This window comes from Crinia signifera, chromosome 4 (genome assembly GCF_055691185.1).
Source record: "Crinia signifera chromosome 4, ASM5569118v1, whole genome shotgun sequence".
NCBI lineage: Eukaryota > Metazoa > Chordata > Amphibia > Anura > Myobatrachidae > Crinia > Crinia signifera.
The window spans coordinates 286489430-286512242 of record NC_139220.1 but is presented as its reverse complement, the minus strand read 5'-3'; the positions used below and the strand labels follow the sequence as shown (position 1 = coordinate 286512242).

The 22813-nt window shown below is 44.9% G+C and overlaps 1 protein-coding gene across 2 annotated transcripts in view; it reads left to right on the top strand.

The window, feature by feature from the left end:
* ADAM9 (ADAM metallopeptidase domain 9) overlaps nt 1-22813 on the top strand; it is an 86833-nt gene that overhangs the window by 3162 nt on the left and 60858 nt on the right. The window lies entirely within an intron of this gene.

Genomic DNA, 22813 nt, shown 5'->3' with positions numbered 1-22813 from the left:
ATCAGCAGACGATGAGCGTCTTGCAAGGAAGATCAGCCTCGCAGCAGCATTTAGAATGGCTTGCAGTGGTGAGAGTCTGTTCTTGGGAAGACCAGTTAAATGCGGGCTATAATGAGTGCATGGATAAGAGATTTAGTAGTGTCTTGTGTGAGATACGGTCGTATTTTGGATATGTTTTTTTAGATGCATGTAACATGATTTGGAGACAGATTGAATGTGGGGAAGAAAGGACAGTTCAGAGTCGAGGGTGACCCCTAGGCGACAAGCTTGTGGGGTAGGGTAGATTGTCGAGTTGTCAACAGTGAAGGAGATATCAGGATGGTAACTGTTCTTAGTTGGCGGGAATATAAGTAATTCTGTTTTGGAAATATTAAGTTTGAGTTGGCGAGAAGACATCCAAAATGAGATGGCAGAGAGACATTCAGAGACTCGGCCCAAAACCACTGGTGACAACTCTGGGGTTGATAGATAAATTTGAGAAATCCGAAAGGGGTGATTAGTTTGCCAAGCGAGGAGGTATAGATTGAGAAAAGCAGAGGACCTAAGACTGAGCCTTGCGGAACTCCGACTGACGGAGGTAGTGAGGAGGAAGTAAAGTCAGAGAAGCGAACAGTGAAAGAGTGATCAGATAGGTAAGATGTGAACCAGGAAAGGGCTGTATCATTGAGACCTAGGGAGTGTAGTGTTTGCAAAAGGAGAGTCCTTGTCGTCATGTCGACCTTTTTCATGTGTTGACCAATATTGGTCTACCTATTGACTTTCAACCTAATGACTGCATACCATTGTTAGTGCCTCACTCTGTTGTTACCCCAGGATTCCCTCTGCTGTATAGTCTTGGTCACAGATAGAAGAACAAATTAGTATGTGTGTGTAAAATATATATATATATCTATATATCTATATATCTCTCGATATATAGATAGATAGATAGATATAGAGTTTAATGGGGTTGATCCGGCTCTCCCTGTATTTAGCTTGTCTGCGCCGGGTGCCTGCTCCAATAAATAAATAGAAGGCAGGGGGGGGGGAAACAGCAGCACTCCAGGCGTCTTGTCAAAAAAACATGATCGTGTTTTTTTGACAAGACGCCTGGAGTGCTGCTGTTTCCCCCCCCCTGCTATATCTATCTATCTATCTATCTATCTATCTATCTATCTATCTATCTATCTATCTCAAAAAGGGTTGAGATTATCTGAAGGATAAAAAAGGGGAAGACTAGATAGGCCAAATGGTTCTTCTCTGCCATCAAATTCTATGCTTCTATATATAATTATAGTTATACTTTTAGTTTTTATTTGTAACAACTGGATTCCCCCTGCTGTTGTCAGAGCCTCTTATTCTGTTGTTACCCCCAGGATTCCCCCTGCTGTTGTCAGTGCCTCTTATTCTGTTGTTACCCCAGGATTCCCCCTGCTGTTGTCAGAGCCTCTTATTCTGTTGTTACCCCCAGGATTCCCCCTGCTGTTGTCAGTGCCTCTTATTCTGTTGTTACCCCCAGGATTCCCCCTGCTGTTGTCAGTGCCTCTTATTCTGTTGTTACCCCCAGGATTCCCCCTGCTGTTGTCAGAGCCTCTTATTCTGTTGTTACCCCCAGGATTCCCCCTGCTGTTGTCAGTGCCTCTTATTCTGTTGTTACCCCCAGGATTCCCCCTGCTGTTGTCAGTGCCTCTTATTCTGTTGTTACCCCAGGATTCCCCCTGCTGTTGTCAGTGCCTCTTATTCTGTTGTTACCCCCAGGATTCCCCCTGCTGTTGTCAGTGCCTCTTATTCTGTTGTTACCCCCAGGATTCCCCCTGCTGTTGTCAGTGCCTCTTATTCTGTTGTTACCCCCAGGATTCCCCCTGCTGTTGTCAGAGCCTCCTATTCTTTTGTTACCCCCAGGATTCCCCCTGCTGTTAGTGCTTTGTCAATGTCACCTGGATAAAGCCAGAGACCTGGCGAAACGCGTTGGTGGACCAGAAGAATACCCACATCCAGTTCCCAAACATCATTGCATTCCATTATCTGGATCTGGACCAGTCTCCTCCTTGTTTGCAGTCCAATTTGTGACCACCGGCAACCATTAGGTGCTCCTCCATCTGGGGCCTCCATTTGCCCGAATCAGGATACGGGTGTTACACCAGGAGATTGCTACTCCACAAAAATCCTGTCCCATAACCACACTGGACACATTGGATACAAATACACAGCTTTTCATTTTGGAGACAACATAGGAACAGACCCATCGCTACTTGGTTTCTACTGAATACGGTACCGTATGAACTGGACTACACTTTTATTCCTCTTCAGTTAAATACCCCGCCCCCCCCTCCATCATTTGGGGAAGAAAGGGAGCTTTGACTTTTTTATGTTTTTTTTAATAAATATTTCATATTTTTTTCACCCAATTGGCACTACATGTTATTTCTTTAGAATTGTTGTTATTTAGCGCAGTGTACCCCTGTGTTTTCTTTGTATTTTAACGGGGGCTAACTACCCCCTTCTCAACACTGCAGCTTGGCAGAGCACCTCTTATCCATTGCGCCCCCTACACCAGTGGCTAACTTGTTACCCACTACCTTTCCAATTCCTCTAGTTGTTGTGGACCTGTTACGGCATGTGGTAACCTCCCTGCTTGCAGCAATAAACTTTTGTATGTTTCTTATGACTTGTGGTATCATGTGCAAGTACAAATTATAACATGATCATCTTCTTAAGCCATTTGTTCTGAGATGTGAGCAAATATTTTGTATTGGATGAAGTCTAGTTTTCAGGTAGATTTGTAACAGCTCAGCTGCTGGTGATGCTATACACCTGTCAGTCATAGCAATAATACGCGATCAGATAAAATGAATATGATTGATTATTTCATTATAATGGCACCTGCGGAGGTGCGGGATACATTAGGCAACAAGTGAACACTCAGGGCTTGCTTCAGATGTGGAAAAATTTCCAACTGCAGCTGCAAATTTTGTGTATTGAAGTACCAACCTCCAAAAGGCTAATAAATAAATAAAAAAGGTGCTTCCTCATCTTTGCGGCCACCGCTTACGCTACGGAACTTACGTACTGTACACCACCCTGGGTCCGCGCCACTCTCCTATGTCCACGCCACCATATATTACCTTTAGTAAACTTGTGGCAAGTGAAGCGAGGTCACGATTGTTCTCCTTACGTAGTGGCTAACGTAAGTTGAAGAAGTACCATATAAAAAAAAAATGTTAATGCCACTGCCGATTTGCGCTCACACAGGAGCGCGCATCGGGCTCGCAAGCCCTAAAAAAGTATGCGATATGGCTTCCGATGTTCACTATATCGGCAACATCGGAAGCCATATCGCCCCGTGTTTACACACTATTAGTGTGATAAATATTAATTGGTGCTGCAGAATTTTTATTATGCCGGTGATTGCTTATTAATATGTCTTTTTTCTCTAAAAAAAAAAAAGTACCAATATTAACAAACATAAAAATGAAACTATGCGCTAATGTGGTGGGACTGCTATGCTATTACTGGTGCCTGTCCTTGTGTTTCCCTCCTATATCCCTATAGATTGTAAGCTTGCAGCAGGGCTCTCCTACCTCCAAGTCTGTCTGTTGTTACCCAGTTTGTTTTATCACGGTCTACTATTGTAAAGCGCAATGGAATCTGCTGCGCTATATAAGAAACTGTAAATAAATAATGTATATGAAACGGTGCTTACATGAAATAAATGCATAACACACAAAGTAATTATTAAAATATTTAATCAGTGATAAATTATACAGAATCTAATTTCAATAAAATGTCAGTATCAAATCTGATATGCAAGGAAGAGGATCATATAAACGGGACGGTAATTGAACCTTCTTCTTTAAAATGTTTGCAAACAGAATGGGAGAAGTGCAGCAGCTTCTAAATACGGTACTTGTGAGTTATCCGGGCTGCCGATTTCTAAATCGGGTCGGATCGGGCACATCGCATCGCATCGCATGCGACCATCGGATGCGATGCGATGCGATGACCCGATTTTTCCATAGGAATCAATGTTAAAATGGACTGAGTCCATTTTAACATGGAATTCAATGGGAAAAAGGGGTCCTTTTCATACCCCTACTATCCAAGTGGGCATGGAGTTGGATATAAACCTGTGGCGAGCGTAGCGAGCCACCGAGCCCGAAGCGTGGCGAGCGGACACAGAATACCGTCCACTCGCGGGGCTCGCTTCGCTCGCCACGCTTCGGGCTCGGTGGCTCGCTACGCTCGCCACAGGTTTATATCCAACTCCATGCCCACTTGGATAGTAGGGGTATGAAAAGGACCCCTTTTTCCCATTGAATTCCATGTTAAAATGGACTCAGTCCATTTTAACATTGATTCCTATGGAAAAATCGGGTCATCGCATCGCATCTGATTGTATGCCTTAACTTAAGGCATACAATCAAAAAATCGGCAGCCCGGATAACTCACAAGTACCCTAAATACAAATGAATGAATGTCCTGCATAGAACAATCCCAGTAGCAGCAGTAAGCAGAAGGTAATCGTTCCACAATGGGGATAGCTAAGCTCGTCAATAGCCCGCTTCTCTACTGCGGGAGACAGATTTCATGTGGCCGGTCTGTGATAGTGTAAGTGAGGGTGTGTCGGCGTGCTGCCGTCCACTGGTCTTGGGGCTATTTCACACATCAGCTTAGCCTGGATGGGCAAAAGCCGTGCCAGACTTCGTAATCATTAGTAAAAGCTTACAGGCCTTTTCACATGGGCCGGACATGGCCCAGCTGCCAGCTACACGACTGCTCTACCCACTGGAAAGGATGGCTGCCAGGCCGTGGCCGGCCCATCCTAACATGCGAGTGTGTGCCCAGGGAGATGAAGGCCTTTCACACACACCGGTTTTCATATATAACCCCCCGCCCAGAGAATTAATGTGACGACCTTGGCAGAAGCAGATTTTTTTTTTTATTTATCTAATTGTATACCTTCTTTTTATAAGCACACCATTAAGTCTGGGTAAAATCCAGTCCATGTGAAAGGCACTGCCGTCAGGTCAAATCTGAGTGTGTGAAATAGCCCTTGGGGCAGTGCTTGGCTTTACTGGGCAGATGCAGACCTCCTTTAATCTCAGTCAGTGGTTCAAGGAGTCTGAAACATCTGTAGGATTGTCTGTTATTTTAGACTCCTCCCATCACTCTGTGCCTCCACAATGCTGCCATGTATGTGCTGGCTACACATGTGATGTGATGGCCATCTGCAGTAACTTGCTGGGGTCCTGTAATTATTTTTATTGTCTAATGGGGTCCCAGAGCAAAATAGTTTGAGGACTTCTGCATTACTACATAGTTTCATTTTTTTGTTTGTAAAGAGATGCGCACCTCAGTCATCATATAGAGGAACACCGCTGTGTACACAGCCGCATTTCACACGCAGATCCACAGATTGTTGCGTCCTGCATAGCCCCATGGTTACACAGCATAGCTGGCTGGAGTGAGTCAATGTATACAAAAGAAGTGAGTACAGGATTACAGACACCTTAAGCTACCCATCTCTAAAACAGCCCATCCATACCTGCATGTTGTTGACCACTCTTCCGTCATCTCCCCCTTATGCTGTCTTCCTGTCAATCACTCTGATATCCTATAGTGGCTGTGTGCCGGATTACACATGGAACTCAATGTAACTGATAATGGCTCAACAATGGGCAATTGTATAAACGCTACCTGGTATTATTCCCTGTAGGCCAGTGGTTCCCAACCCTGGTCCTCAAATACCCCCAACAGTGCACGTTTTGCAGGTCTCCACACAGAATCAGTGAAATAATGAGCTGCACCTGTGGATCTTTTAAAATGTGCATGAATAATGAGTGCACCTGCCGGGTGACCTTGAAAACGTGCACTGTTGGGGGTACTTGAGGACCAGGGTTGGGAACCACTGCTGTAGGCTGTTTCAATTGTGCTCCACACCCTGCCCAATTTAAAAATAACAAAATGCGCCCTGAGCTGATATTAGTGCCCCACTGAAACAGCCTGCCCTCTGGTGATTCCACCTATGGGTGGGTAAAGTTGCGGTTTAGCGGTCACCATCAGTGAGTAGATGATGCGTGTGGTGCTATCTATTCACAGTGAGCGCAGAGCAGACAGCAATAGCAATTACAAATGCCCATCACTTTCTCAGTCATTCAGGAAGATAAACAGGCCTACACTGATTTGTTCACGTGGATTCCACAGGTTTGAGTCATTTGTATCAGCTCTGTGCGAACAGAAAACGGAAAATGTACCTTGAGTCACATTCGTATGTAAAGTGAGTCATGCGACACAATTGATTTGAAGTATAATCTGTTAATATTCAGGGCACATGTACCAATTCTTGAAAAGTGATAGTGGAGAGTAATAAAGTACCAGGCAATCAGCTTATGTGTGTGCGTGTGTGTCAATCGTTCGTTTAGGTTTATGATCTTACTAGTAAGCCCGCTCGAAGCACATGCTTCGAAAGCTAGTCTGCTACCTTGTGATTGCCTTTTTGTTTGTGCATGTGTGAGAGAGAAAGATGTGTAGTTTCATTCACTGCCAACAGACATGTTTTTGGGGAGACACAATCAGACATTGATACGTTTTCTAGAATGACAAATATATTGTAAATCTAATTAGGAGAGCAGGTTTAACCCTGCCTCTAGGCCTTATGCATGGTTACGGTATATTAGATGTAAAATGTCTAGGTCTACAGTCAAAAGCTCGACCACTATTGGTCGACAGGGTCAAAACTTCAACAGGGTCAAAAGGTCAACATAAGTTTTTCATGTTTATTTGGTGTCTGTCCACATAGGTATGGCCATTGTCTAAGTGTACCACGTCTCGTCGCATGGCTTGCCATGCTTCGGGCACAGTGCCTAGTGCAGCGCTTGGCAGTCTCCCTATTGTATTCTTCCACCTGGATGGTAGGATATGAAATACATGTCGACCTTTTTTCATGTAAACTTTTTCCATGTCCGCCTTTTGACCATGTCTACCAATAGTTGTCGACCTTGCATCATTTTAGCCCCTCCCCATGGACATGCAAATGTCAGTGATTACCTCTCCATCCTGCCCCCTTCACTAGGGTGCAGCAAGGATGGGGGAGATCTGCCTGCTACCCCAAACACTGGGAGACTTCCGGGAGAGTAGGCAAGTATAGCCTGATCAGTTACTGACAATGACTTTCGAAAAGAAAACCCTCACAGGAGCAAGGTCCCTTTGTTTCTGATCTGCATCCATCATCTTGCCTCATAAGGAACATGTTGAGTGTATTTTGTGTACAGTTGGCTGCACTATTTGCTTGAGGGCATTGGTTGTGTAACCCTTTGTTATACCAGTGTTCTAGAAGAATGCCTGGATCCAGATGAACATTCTACTGATTGTGCTTTTAGCATCATGATTGTAATACCAGATCTATGTCGCTGAGCGCTAGCAGGCATCACAAAGGCAAGCTTATGTGATGACTCAGGGCACCGCTATGGGTTATACTTTGTTTGTTTTTGAGAGCACACTAATTAAAGAATATTATTAGCAGCAAATGCCACGGTGTAACCGTAGCATGTAGAGGTTCTAGTCACCGTGGACCAATGTTCAGGTTACTAAGATGCACGTTGCTACAATGGCAGCCAGGGCGTGACCATATCTGACGTCTTCCCGCTTTTGGCTGCTACGTTAGGTCACATGAGGTCTGTGGCTACCATGACCAATGGTCAGTGCTGTCGCTCAGAATAGAGGAACAGTTCTGGGGGAGTCCCCCCCCTTTTTAATCTTGGTGACTATGGTTAGGCCTGGTTTAGGGGACCTCTGCTAGGCTGAATTGTGTGCTGCTTATCATGGAGATTTCACCATGTTCTCCCCGCCATAGCAGACACTGCAGCTGCTCTGGGCAGCCTGAGAGGTGTATTTAGCTACTGCTTTGCATAAACTCTTGATGTGCTCTGGCTGACTGCATGCTATGGTGACTACATGTGCTGGTATGTTAGATGTATTCAGACACTCTTAGATTATCTATTTGGGGATTTTTATCACTCATATAGCCACATGAATGACATGCCCATTCTATAGTACTGTAGAGAGTGACACCACAGACAGGGAATAGGAACTGCACAAGTTTTGAAATATTCAGGGTGCTGGAATGAACACTGGGGTAGATGTATTACATAGTGTAAGGTGTTTTCCTGCACTAACGCCAGTAGAAGGTGTTTTATTGGCTTGTTATTGTATTAAAGTAGCTCATAATGTGCACCTGGGGCAGCCCTGAGCTTCCCATTCAGGCGCTGTCCTTCTGTTTTTCTGTATTGCAGTTTGCAGCATGGGTGATGTATGAATGCCTGTCAGGCATACATCTACCATAAAAGCCACAAATTGCCCAAATTTCCAGCACTGGGCATGCAATGCCTATCCTAATGCTGGGTACACACCAAAACGATTTGGATTGTATGCAAATCGTGCAATCCGATTTGCATACTATCCGATCCCATCTGTATTCAGATGAATGGATCTTCTACAGATCCAACCTGCAGCAGGTAGGATCGGAATCTGATCCAATTCGGATCCAACCAAACGATTTTGACCCAATCTGCATCCAGTCTGCATCCAATCGGTCTGAATTGGATCCAGATTGATGGGATTGTGCCCAAATCGTTTTGGTGTGTGCCCAGCATTACAGCAGGGACAACGCTGTCCCTGCTGCTGGCTCCGGGCTGCACACAAGATCTCGCTATGATAGTGGATCCTTGCTATCTTACTTCCAAGCAATCATCTACAAGAATGGAATGTTATACCCCTTTTACACCAAGGAATAACCCAGGTTGGACCCAGGTCAGCCTTGGTGTAAAAGGGGCCAACCCAGGTCCAGTAACACTGGTCTCCTACCCAGGTCCTGACCAGGGTTGAACACTGGTTGGACCTGGGTCGTGGGCGGTGTAAATGGTCCCAACCCCGGTTGGGACATCCGGGTAGTGCTGAAAGGATACCAGAAGTGCTGGACGGCCTTCCACAGTGCGCTTAAATCCTGGAAAATGGCAATTTTTGAATGATGCCAATTGAATACCCCCTTTCTCTTTCTCTCTCGGATTGCTGTGCAGCAGGATTTTCCTGTGGACACCGATTTACCAATTTTTCAAAAACATGGTGTTTGGACTGTGGGCCTGATTCAGGGCCAGATGTATCAAGCTTCAAAAAGTGATAAAGTGGAGTGATAAAAACAGCCAGCCAATCAGCTCCTACCTGTAATTTTTTCAAACCCAGCCTGTAACATGTCAGGTAGGAGCTGATTGGCAGGATGTTTATCACTCTCCATTTTATCACTTTTTGAAGCTTGATACATCTGGCCCTTAGAGATTTACTGTTATGTATTTGCAGCTGTGAATTTGTGTGTAGCACCTGGCTGAAAATTAGTAATGTTGCAGTCATTGAGATCTTTATAGAGAGGCCCACAACTGGCATCTTGTCTGCGGCATGTGTGTGTGTGTTTCAATATTCTATATGCTAGCTGTGGGTCTGATACAGAGTTGTAGGCAAACACAATTTATACACAGTTGATCAATTATCGTCCAATTGTGCACGCATCTAAGTGGCACGGTGACTATGGTTGTACAATGGCATTCCCAGATACGGCAGCATTAGCGTACATTTCTGAATCAGGCCCTGTGTGCAGATATGTAGTTATGTATGTATTATATATTCTTTTGTGTGAATGGCCACACAGTGAGAGGGTCTCCGGCTGCTGGGAATCTCAGGACTTCCTGTATGTAGATACATCAACTCCCTACAGTTAATTAAACAGCGCATTATGTAAATATAGTTTCTAAGCTGCCAAAGTCGCTGTTTTAATCCTCTTAGGAAATGCACCATTGTACTTACATAGAGGAAGCACACATAGTTATTTCTTTTTGTCATTTTTGAGCCAAGTAAAGTTTTTCTGTTGTCACCTGTTTACCAAAGTTGAGGTAAAATATGCGTGTACACATTCTCAGGAACTGTGGTTTTATTGCTCATAGTGGCTGCCTCTCATTCTTTGTTAACAGTCATTAGTCAGTCACTTGGTCATCATTATCAGTGGGTGAAATGTAATAGGATGAACAATTCAGAAAGTGAGAGATTTGGTAAGAAAGCTTCAGTGTTTTAAAGCAGCAATCATTTACACTGCAAAAGCAAAACGGTTTTGCAGTGTAAATGATTGCCGCTTTAAAAACATTTTTATTCATCACAATGACCTGTAATGTTTACCTTTTTTATATAGGAAGTATTATATTTTCTTACACAACATTTTTTTTCAATTTATATAACAAATGTGAGCGACGCTGGCATTTCCAGCTGATGTTTTAAACATCCTTTACAGAGATGTTGGCACTCAAACGGTTAAATGAGTGTGTTCATTGGTGTGCACTCAATTAATGTAATGGAGAAAAAAGATTAATAATAAACTATAACGGTCTATGTACTAATGTAGGGTACAAACCACAACGACCTGCTCACGATGTCCGATGGCGACCCGCCCCTGGCTGTATGGTCGTTCTTCAGATCCTAATAACGACCGACCGACCCGCGGGGCCGCGCATCGGATCGGGATCGGACCAGAACAGGGAAAAAAAAGGGCCCAATCTACCTACAATCTACATCCAATTGGTCGGAATTGGATCTAGATTGAGGGGATTGGGCCCTAGTCGTCCTGGTGTGTACCCTGCATAAGACTTGGAGCGAGATAAAGAGATACGGTCACTGGGTTGACATGCATGACTGTTGACAAGGCTGAAGGTCAACATGGAGTTAGATCAACATGGGGTTATTCACTATTTTTTGAGCTGACATGTGCCAACAGGCGGTATTTCAAGCCCTACCATCCACTAGGGCATGGTGCCCAAAACATGGCGAGTGAAGGGACATGGTGCTACATATCGGTGTCCATGTTGACGCTGTGCACATTTGGGTAAAAAAACAGAAAAACCCCATGTGTACCTTTTTGACTTGTTTTAACCTAATGACCCTATCGACCTAACCCCATGTCGCCCTTCATGCATGTCGACCCTAATTTATGTCTATCTAATGATCCATATACCAAGGTAACTGTCATTTTTCACATGCAGCCTGTAATATGTCAGTTAGGAGCTGAAGGGCTGATACTTTGGGCCTGATTCTTTTTCACTTGCAAAAGCAATTGATGCATATGCAAAAAAAAAAGATCTAGACTATTTTCCTTTTGCAAATATTTGAAAGTGCCTGCTGATTTATTGCAAGCTGTGTAATAATGGTTTAATATGATAGCAATGATGTAACCTGCAATTTCTAAAAATGCTAATTATTTTTATCATACATTATATGAATGGAAATCATAATACATATAAGCTCCTGCAGTCTGAAAGGGTTTCTTTGATCCAAGTATAACAATAACTTGCAAATGTTTGCAGTATAAAATCACTGTTTTACCCTTAATTATTTATTGCCCTTGGGCCTTTCCTCACCAGTGCAGTGATTTTATTCGCAGACCTGGATTGACCCTGAGAAGATATCAATACTATTACTGTCTTCTACTGTATTCAGTGCACATTGCAATTGTTGAGCTTAAGTGTTTTGAATGTATCATTTATTACAAGCTATTTATATAGAGCACACATATCCTGCAGTGCTTTACAGAGAATATTCAAATAAAACCCTGCTGTGGGCCCTGCCCCCATAATGGGAAAATGCCCACTATTTGTGCAGACAGGAGGCGGGGCTGAATATCACCATTCCCATCCTTTAGCCCGGCCCCTTTCACACCGTTTCTAAGCTGTTATCCTCATGCTATAGGAAGCTGGTGGGATAGGGGAGAGCCACACACTAGTGATGGCCATCAGTACTATTGCCATTGCCATGGTTACCATTGATGGTGTTAGTACAAACAGTCATCGATAGTAGCATAATGTCTAATGGATGGCCATCTATGTTTTTGACTATTGATGGTCATCTGTTTGCTTTGACTGGCCCATGGGCCAATCAGAACCTGGGGGAGGGGCTTTACGGGTGCTCGGAGCTCTGCTCCATGTCCCTGCACCTTCGGGAGACAAAAACAGCTATTTAGTTATGCTGTGCCATCGAGGAAGGAGAACCATCTGGTTCTCCCCCATCGATGTTAAAGCTATTCTGTATTAGTCTTAAACCATCGATGGTCGATGGCTATCCTTACCAAATACCTTTCCTGAGATGCGTGGGACTGCCCTCATCACGAGTCTCCTGCAGCTTCTGGGAGGGTAGGCAACCCAGAGTACCCAGAGGAAACCCATGCAAGCATGGGGAGAATATACAAACTCCAGCAGCTCCAAATATTTTAGGGGTTTCATATTTCACATGTACTCGTCATGTTCCTTTCTGTTGCAATGATCTGCTCTGTATCGGTCTCACGGATTTGTTTTTCCCATACTCCCAGACTACTCCTGTGGTTAGTTACTACTAGGGAAAAGTTGGTTTCCTGCCCAGATAACATAAATATTTCTTATGTCCCGAATTATGACAGACTGAAAGCCTTTCCCAAAAGCGATGCATCTCTTTATACGGGCAGCTCAGCCTTGCTGCTTCCTGACTGACTAGGAGGGGCTGGTGACCTATCTGGGTGGGGGCCAGGATTAAACACAGACAAACAGCACGTGTCAACGCTGTGCATAAGCTTTACTTGTCAAGTCATTGATTGTTGCTGAAGGAAACCTTTTAAAACACAAAGTGTTGTTCCTTCTGTAACATCCATGTTACTTGAGTATATTTAATGAAAACCTCAAACCTTTTTATTTTGTGGATTGTTTACCTCCTTGCTTTAATGTGTGCCTGTCTTCTCTGCACTGTGCAGGCAGGCAGCCATTTTGTGTGTTTTACATAACTGGGCATTAGTGACATCTTTGAGGCTCAAGACAGCTGTGCCGATAGTACCCCCTTGATGATAGCACTGCTGCTGACCATAGCATTGGGGGAACTGAACCACAAGACATTCACTGACTGTGCACTAGTTGGGTGGAGAGTAGTCCCCTACCAACAATTGTGCACTAGTTGGGGAGAGTAGTCAATGCCACCACCAGGCTTCTTCACCAGCACCTGGTGCTGCTTACTATGTAGTGTTTGATATAGCACCTGACTGTTTCCTCTTATCACTTGCTTTGGATCCGGACTGCTTGGCAGAGGGCAAAATGTTGTCTCCATCTTCTTTATTTAATGCCGGACAGTTGTAGTACAGACTAGAAGTAGATCCCAGGTTACGGCATATATAGGCAGGTAGCATGATGTGATCCATACAAGGACTGAAACACTGAAACAGGCCTGTCTGTAGTAGGGATGATCACCTCAGAAGTACAGAAGGGTCACCCTCTACATTGGCTGTACTGACCTTTATGGATCACATTACACACACACATTGGCAAGGGTGATAAAGCTGCAAATGACACCTGTATGGTGTGGCTGTCCCAAACAGTCCCTGTCAACCAGTTTGTGAATAAGTCCTATCTGTTACCTGACCGCCGCAAAACATACACAGTGCAGCTTAGACACATGCAATAAGGCCCCTGATTGGTTCATTGGAGCCTTATCAGTCAGATACAGCTTCCGTTACAGGGAGCCTCTAGCTGGGGTCCTCAGTCAGTGCTGATGGATGCTCTGGTCAGTACAGTAATCAGGCATATGGGATTTTTGTGATTTCTCCCATAAGTCAGTCTTTTGAAAGCTGATTCCAAGTATGTCTATTTGTTTCCATGTCTTTCTAAAACATCCTTCATGATATATAAAATGATGCATCATCCTTGTTTGTTTATTTACTCATTTTGTGCTATGTTCTTGTATACACTTTATTTTCTCTTTATTGTACAATTTGTGTTATCTCCAAGTGTTTGGGATCGGAATTGCTCATCCTACTTCCTTACTCATTATACTTTGGTTGTCTTTTTCACAGTTTGACTATTGTTCGTCTTCATCCCCATTATTAGTATCCAGGGATTGGGCTTTTAGCAGCTGTTCGGGGAGATAGGGTGGGGCTTGCCGAGTCCAGTGTGAGTGAGGTATAGGAATAAGTTCTTATAAATGTGGATAGTGTTCTCTGGTTCTATCGGGCTGACCTTGTCTGTTAGCTGCTGCTGGAACCAAATGAAACCTTAGCCTTGTTTGTTATAATTCCTGTCTGTTATTATCCTGTCTGAGCCCAGGGAGAGATAAGGCAGGAATTCCATGGAGGCCTTACAGGGATTTTCTGCCTGATGGAAGGAGTCTTATAGGTGTGTGTATATATATATATATATGTGTGTGTATATAATATACGGGAGGGAAAATAGAACAGTGTTACAAAAGCAGCTAGGCACCGTGCCGGAAGCATGGCGAGGGCAGCAGTACACTATGACGGTGACTTTGTCGACATTCGGCACAAAATCCATCAAACTCATGTCAACATTCGACCTTGCCGTTGTCGACTGAATGCTTGTGTCAACCTCCCAACTCTGTCGACTTTAGCCATGTCGACCTATTTCAGTTGTCAACGTAAGCCCTGTCTACATTGTTTTCGACCCAATACAGGTCAATCTAAATTTGGGTCAACCCAATGACCCATACCCAGCCGTAGTTGGTGCTAATGTGATCAGACTATACCATGTACGGCTTCCCCCACAGCTGTATCTGTGCTGCAGGTTGTCGTACACTTGTCTGCATGTTCCAGACCAGGCGAAAATAACTTATTCAGAAGTTTCCGTGACTGCTAAGACTCTGAAAGAATGACTTGTACTGTATGTGCAGCGCTGGTTGGGTTATCACGTGGGCGTGTGGTTTGGGATTGCTAAGAGTGTTGGTTCTGTGCTAATCCAAGTTGGCAGGTTATAAAAGTTTCTGTTTGAGAGTAAAGTTGAGGTGTTTTAGCGGCAGAGCCTAAGCGGATGTTTGTAGGGTTTAAAAGTATGTGACTATCCCTCATGGCATATACTAGAAAGGTAAAAATAATAGTATACATGGCATAGCAGCTCATATATTATGTTGTATTACATTTACATGCACCGGAAAATAATAAAATATGGACCATTTAGGTTAGGTCAGAATCCCAGTATTTGGGCAAACCTATAAAACCGGTGTTCAGGTAAAATGAAACTATTTGCAATTAATCAGTTATTAGGTTTTATTTTGACAAAAATGGATTTTTAGAGGGGGATTTACAAATGTCAGCTCAGCCCATGCGTTGGGCACAATTGGCACTTATCATGCTATAGTCTGCCTCACACACAGTGCATTGAATGCAATGCCTCTGACATATATAGCTGTCACAATAAGACGTTCGATATAGCGGAATGGACAGCCAATAAGAGATAGGTATTCTCGTCCTATGTGGGCGCCATACAACAATCCAGGTCCCCTGCTCTGCGGAACACTGGAGCATGTCCGGCATTATTTTGGTACCCGTATATACACTTTGGTCTTCTTAAAGGGGCAAATTTACTAAAGCTACTGAAAATGAAAATAGGTGATGTTGCCGATAGCAACCAATCAGATTGTGTCTATCATTTTTCTATTGCATTCTAGAAAAGGATAGACAGAATCTGATTGGTTGCTATGGGCAACATCACCCATTTTAATTTTTAGAAGTGTTCGTAAATGTACCCCTTAGTGTGGATAATGTCTATATAAAACACATTATTACAGGTATAATACATACTTGCCTACTTATAACGTCTCTTCTCCTGTAGAAGCCCAGAGAGGAGAAAATGCTTAGGCTTCCAAGGGGCCAGGTTGGGTTGTCACTCAGTAGGCCCCGTCTCCAAAATGTTGTGATTTGCTGGGCTAAATGAGGCAAATTCATGTCATTAGACATAGCGTACCATAATTCCCTATGCAATCTACTCATCCTGCCCGCTTCACTAGGAAGTGGGTGTGATTATGTGGGAGGTGTATGTAGGGTACACACCAGGACGACCACCGTCGTTCACGACCGATAGACGACCATGGAACGATTTCCCTTGGACTTCCCGGGAGCTCCCAGGCAGTCCCCAGCAAACGATTAGCAAAAATTGTGTTTTTTTGCGGAACGATCTAGATCCGATCCCGATGCGCCCGCGATGGTCGTTAAGACGGTCGGATCGCTGGTTTTTGTTTTTTTGCAAGAACACATGCGACCGTCGTCAGATGGGCCTTTGAAATTTGAATGACGGGGCTGGACTAGCAGAGGGGGGAGGACTAGCAGAGGGGGATAGGAATAGCAGCAGCCATTTTAAACCAGTGTATTTCTGCTTTGTTACTAGTGAGGCTTGGTTTATACCTGCTGAACGCTGGACATAGCTATTTACACATTACTTTGTTTTGCCTGCCATTACAAAGTGTCTTTTAACCCTGCACTATGGAGAATGCAGTGATGGGTAGTCACCAGCAACAGTACCTGCTCTATTATGCAGTTTTGAAGCTCAGGCGTCAGAGAGCCCAGCGCAGGAGAGAAAGATCATGCTGGACAAAGCAGTGGCTACTTCAGCGTCAGACTCGTTCGCACATGCCACTGCTCAGGGACATCAGGGAGAATAACCCAGACGATTTTCGTAACTTCTTGAGGATGGATGATGCCACATTCCAGGAATTGCTGCGTCTGGTGACTCCCCACATCGAGAAGCAGGATACCAAGTATCGCATGGCTATCCCTGCTGAGGAACGGCTGGTGGTGACCCTGAGGTTTCTGGCGACAGGACGGTCTCTTGCTGACCTAAAGTTTGGATCCCTCATCTCCCCGCAAGCTTTGGGCCTCATCATCCCGGAGACCTGCAAAGCCATTGTGAAGGTGCTGCAGTACCAGTATTGCAAGGTAAGATGAAATATACACTGTACACTTTATTGTGCAAACAAAATATTTTTATTTATAATTTAGGCCTAGGACAGAAACAGGTTTTTTAGGCCTTTCATGGTTAAAACATGTAAAATAGTAAATAGATTGTGTCAACACAAATATATTATAATACCATATATAAAAGATATTGTACAAAAACACACACTATATATAAAAATTTAAGTATGTATGACCCAGTTTAAACTTTCCCACTAAGTACGGGCTACTGTGTGGCAGAGGATGTCTGCCGCAGATAAGTAAAGGCTGCGGCCCACATAGCGCATGGCGCAGATGCAATGGTCCCGGCCCCATTGATGTGCGCCATACGCCATGTGAGCAGTGGCCATCACATACCTGCAGCTGAGACCATGTCTGCCGCACAGTACCCCATACTATTGGCAAAGACAAAAGGGTAATAAATGGAGTTTGCTCTCCAGATTGAGGAGAATCCTGTTCTCCCTCTGGTAATGCAGGTACAGGTAGCAGCATATAAAAAGAAAAAAAAGACACTCTGGTAACTTCTGAAACAGGCCCTTACAACAGTAGGGATAAGGTACTGTGTGGCAGAGGATGTCTGCTGCAGATATGTAAAGGCTGCGGCCCACATGGCGCATGGCGCAGATGCAATGGTCCCGGCCCCATTGATGTGCGCCATACGCCATGTGAGCAGTGGCCATCACATACCTGCAGCTGAGACCATGTCTGCCGCACAGTACCCCATACTATTGGCAAAGACAAAAGGGTAATAAATGGAGTTTGCTCTCCAGATTGAGGAGAATCCTGTTCTCCCTCTGGTAATGCAGGTACAGGTAGCAGCATATAAAAAGAAAAAAAAGACACTCTGGTAACTTCTGAAACAGGCCCTTACAACAGTAGGGATAAGGTACTGTGTGGCAGAGGATGTCTGCTGCAGATATGTAAAGGCTGCGGCCCACATGGCGCATGGCGCAGATGCAATGGTCCCGGCCCCATTGATGTGCGCCATACGCCATGTGAGCAGTGGCCATCACATACCTGCAGCTGAGACCATGTCTGCCGCACAGTACCCCATACTATTGGCAAAGACAAAAGGGCAATAAATGGAGTTTGCTATCCAGATTGAGGAGAATTCTGTTCTCCCTCTGGTAATGCAGGTACAGGTAGCAGCATATAAATAAACAAAAAAAACACACTCTGGTAACTTCTGGAACATGCCCTTACAACAGTAGGGATAGGTACTGTGCGGCAGAGGATGTCTGCTGCAGATATGTAAAGGCTGCGGCCCACATGGCGCATGGCGCAGATGCAATGGTCCCGGCCCCATTGATGTGCGCCATACGCCATGTGAGCAGTGGCCATCACATACCTGCAGCTGAGACCATGTCTGCCGCACAGTACCCCATACTATTGGCAAAGACAAAAGGACAATAAATGGAGTTTGCTATCCAGATTGAGGAGAATCCTGTTCTCCCTCTGGTAATGCAGGTACAGGTAGCAGCATATAAATAAACAAAAATACACACTGTGGCCCTTGTGTGGCAGAGGATGTCTGCTGCAGATATGTAAAGGCTGCGGCCCACATGGCGCATGGCGCAGATGCAATGGTCCCGGCCCCATTGATGTGCGCCATACGCCATGTGAGCAGTGGCCATCACATACCTGCAGCTGAGACCATGTCGATGGTAAATGATAAAGTAGCCTATTTTTTAAGACAGATCCTCAAAAACAGGACACTCTGGATCTTCTATCAGTAAAGAACTGTAGAATTGACGGTACTGGGGGGGTTGAGAAGGCTGTGTAGGTGTTGACTGGGTATGTGTTGGAATTGTGCTCGACTGGCCTGCTACGGTGGCAGGCGGAGTAGGCACTGGTGATTCTAATGACAGTGGTGTGTCTGGTGCACTACCAATGCCAACTATTTTAGTGCCACTGTTGAGATACCCTAAACTGCCATTATACACCAACTCCATGCATAACTTTTCAAAAGTAAGTTGCTGGTCAGGAGCCATGTTGCGAACACACTCTGCCACATAAGTGAAGTAGTTGTCATGTTTGTCGGGGTTTCTTTGCAGGACTTGATGTGCCCGCATCATAAATTCTTCATGTGCCGCTGCTTCTCCTTTTTTTCCTTTGCCACGCATTTTTTTGGCACGGGGGAGTGGTGGAGTGGGTTCCAGGGTGGGTGGCGGAGTGCGTGCCGGAGTAGGAACTTCGTTCGATGTGCATGCATTCTCAGATAGGACAGATAGGTCTGGGGTTGCAGGTGGGTAGTCACCAAGCTGTAAAAAAATTGAACATGTTTACTAATCAATTCTATTTACTTCTAATTTCAGTTCCCTACCAGCGTGAATGAATGGAAAGTCATCGCAGAGGAGTTTGAACAGCGATGGAACTTCCCAAATTGCGGTGGAGCCATTGATGGCAAACATGTCCGCATAGCCCAGCCTATCAATAGTGGTTCCTACTATTTTAATTACAAGGGCTATTTTAGCATTGTACTAATGGCTGTTGTTAATGCGAACTATGAGTTTATCTTCCTGGATGTAGGAAGGAATGGCCGTGCATCGGATGGTGGCACTTTCAAGGACACAAAGTTCTACGAAAGGCTCATAGCGAACACCCTTCACTTGCCGTCTGTCCAGGAAACTAAACAGGGGCTTAACTTTGTTTTTGTGGCTGACGAGGCTTTTGGCCTGCACGAGCATGTCATGAAGCCATATGCGCAAAGGGGGTTGAACCATGACAAAAGGATCTTTAACTACAGGCTATCCAGGGCACGGCGTGTTGTGGAAAATGCTTTTGGCATCCTGGCAAGCCGGTTTCGCATTTTCCACACTGCCATTAACCTGAGGGTGGACAAAATTGACTGGGTTGTCACGGCGTGCTGTGTCCTGCACAATTTGCTCCGCAGAAAAGCCACACAGCAAAGGGCTACAGGCACAGCACTCCAAGAAGACCAAGAACTGCCAGAGGAGGTAGTGCAGATATCCTCCTTGCAAACCCCAACACAACGCTACACAGGGAGTGCACGAGCCAAACAGGTGAGGGAAGAGTACATGGCCTACTTTAATGGGGAGGGCGCTGTGGATTGGCAGGAGGAATCAATTAGATAGCCAAAAAAATAGACTCACCGATGCAGACTGCGAATTCTCCTCCTCCTCCTGCGCCGTGACTTCTTGGTTTTCATGTTCTACCATAAGGACTACTCCTGTCCTCATCGACTCCTGGCTGAGGGTGAATGTCAACCGGTCATAGTACCAGAGCGATGTTTGATACATCTCGTCGACTCCAGCACCAGACTTCTTTGCAGCCTCCATCTTCTTGTGTTCCTTTAAGAACACCGTGCGCATATTCTGGATGCGTTTCCTCACCCATTCAACATTGGCCTCTGGATGAAATGGAAGACTGTAGCGTGCCAACTCCTCCAAGGCTTGGTTTCTTTTCATTTTGTTTGAATACTCCTTGGATTTGGTTCTCCACAGGCATTCGTGTGTACGATATTTTTCAATAAACCCTTCCAAAAACTCTTGTTCCTTTGCGTTGGACATTGGGACTGTAAAAAGATAAAACCATTTTAGTTGTTTGTTTTGTTTCATATTTAAATTTTTATAGTTATAGTTATACCCATGTTTTGTTTCATATTTAAATTTTTATAGTTACACCAGTTACCTAGTTCTTATGTTTTAAGTATTTAAAATGTTAATAAACTTTTATGAAAACCACTATACATTTTATTGTGCAGATTGCTATTCACACACACAGGTGAATGGGGCCTAGCAGAGAGGAGTGCATGGAATACTGCAATGGTGGACAATGGTTTATGTATATATATCTATATATACACAAACACACACACACAGGTGAATGGGGCCTAGCAGAGAGGAGTGCATGGAATACTGCAATGGTGGACAATGGTTTATGTATATATATCTATATATACACAAACACACACACACAGGTGAATGGGGCCTAGCAGAGAGGAGTGCATGGAATACTGCAATGGTGGACAATGGTTTATGTATATATATCTATATATACACAAACACACACACACAGGTGAATGGGGCCTAGCAGAGAGGAGTGCATGGAATACTGCAATGGTGGACAATGGTTTATGTATATATATCTATATATACACAAACACACACACACACACACACAGGTGAATGGGGCCTAGCAGAGAGGAGTGCATGGAATACTGCAATGGTGGACAATGGTTTATGTATATATATCTATATATACACAAACACACACACACACACAGGTGAATGGGGCCTAGCAGAGAGGAGTGCTTGGAATACTGCAATGGTGGACATTGGTTATATGTATACACACACAGATGGGGCCCACCCAAAAAAACAAAAGTGACATGGTCGGGTGCACGGTTGCCAAACCAGTGCTTTATACACACTATATACATTGGTGGCAACAGTGGGCATGCATAGAAGAGCATTGGGAGTGCAAACATACCAGGTTGTTGTTCTGGGAGATGAGACAAGAAGGAGAGTCCAACTGCTGCGCCAGCGCTGTTTGCTATGTGGAAAAACATGGCGCCGGGGGAGTGTTTAGGAAATGCCACTCAAATAGGCTGGATCAAACGACGGACGCACCGACGGACGGACGACGGAGGCGGCAAAAAACACTCACGATCTGCATACGATTGACGGTCGGTCGGCCTGGGATTGACGGATCCTACCTGCAGCACGTAGGACCAAAGATGCGACCAAACGAGCGGCGTGAACGCGCATTGGATCGGAATCGGATCAAATAAATGGCAAAAACACACGATAGTACACACAATCTGCATACAACCGGTCGGAATCGGATCTAAATTGACAGAATCGTGCCCTAGTCGTCCTGGTGTGTACCTAGCTCTTTCCAGGTTGCGGGGGGATTGTTCGGTAAATGTTGAGTTTCCCGGCACTTGCGGGAGAGTAGGAAAGTATTATATAACACATTATTAATAACACTAAAGCTGCCCATACACGCTGCTAAGCATGCTAAGCCGATGTGTGCTTTGAGGTGCGCGCTCCCGCGCACCTCATCGCACAGTACAAAAAGTATGTGCTTGCACATACTTTTTGTACTTGGGTTTCATCAAATTGCATCGCATTGCATGCACATGCAATCTGATACCTGCTATTGCAGCCCACTACGCCCGCCCGCATCGAGACGTGTATGGGCGGCTTAAGGGTCTACTGCATAGGCTGAATGGTCACAGCAAGATCCATTCCTTTTATGGAAGCCCCTCTGCTTTTTCCTACGCAAGGTGACATTTTTGCAGCCTTGCAAGTCCCCCAGATGCCTCCTGCACGGCCGTACACCCCCCCCCCCCCCTCCTCGCATCCGCATAATCATCCATTCGCAGCCTTGGGTGCAGGGGAAGAAATCATTCGATGATCAGTGACCATCGTATGATATCTCCAGCGTTTGCAGATCAGAGACACCTCTGTGGTGTCTCTGATCTGCAGGCATCCTGTGTGGGGTGGGCAGCTGACATCCGCTGATGTCAGCTGCCCACCTCCCACAGCCGCGTCATCAGGGAATTTCCATGAGAACTCCCAGAATTTTTCATGGGAACGTTGGGCATTTTAATGGGCGAATCCCTGGCACGCCAACCCCACGCCCCCCACCCAGACTTCTGTGGGCGCTCGCACACAGCAGCTGCACGTGCACATAAATAACTATGCTCAGTCACCAAACATCGGTCCCCTGCGCGTTTGCACAGGCGACCGATTTTTTTTGGCCAGTCAGAATAATCCCCAAAGTTGCTATGGGTTATAGAACTCTTTTCTAGGCTTCTTTTGAAAACCAGTATCTCTTTTTTGGGGGGGCATTTCGGTAATACTGTGATAATTGTGATGGCAGAATCTCTTGTGAACTTGTGGATGCTGTTCATTTGGCTGCAGGAACACAACATGTTGACAGTCTATTCAGCTCATGGGCTGGTGTGCTATTTGGTTCTGTATCCCAGTGCTTTGTGTATCGGGGATGATACTGCTAAGTGAAAAGTAATATAATCAGAGAGACAGCCTAAAATCATCCCAGGCCATTTCCAAGCATCGGGGA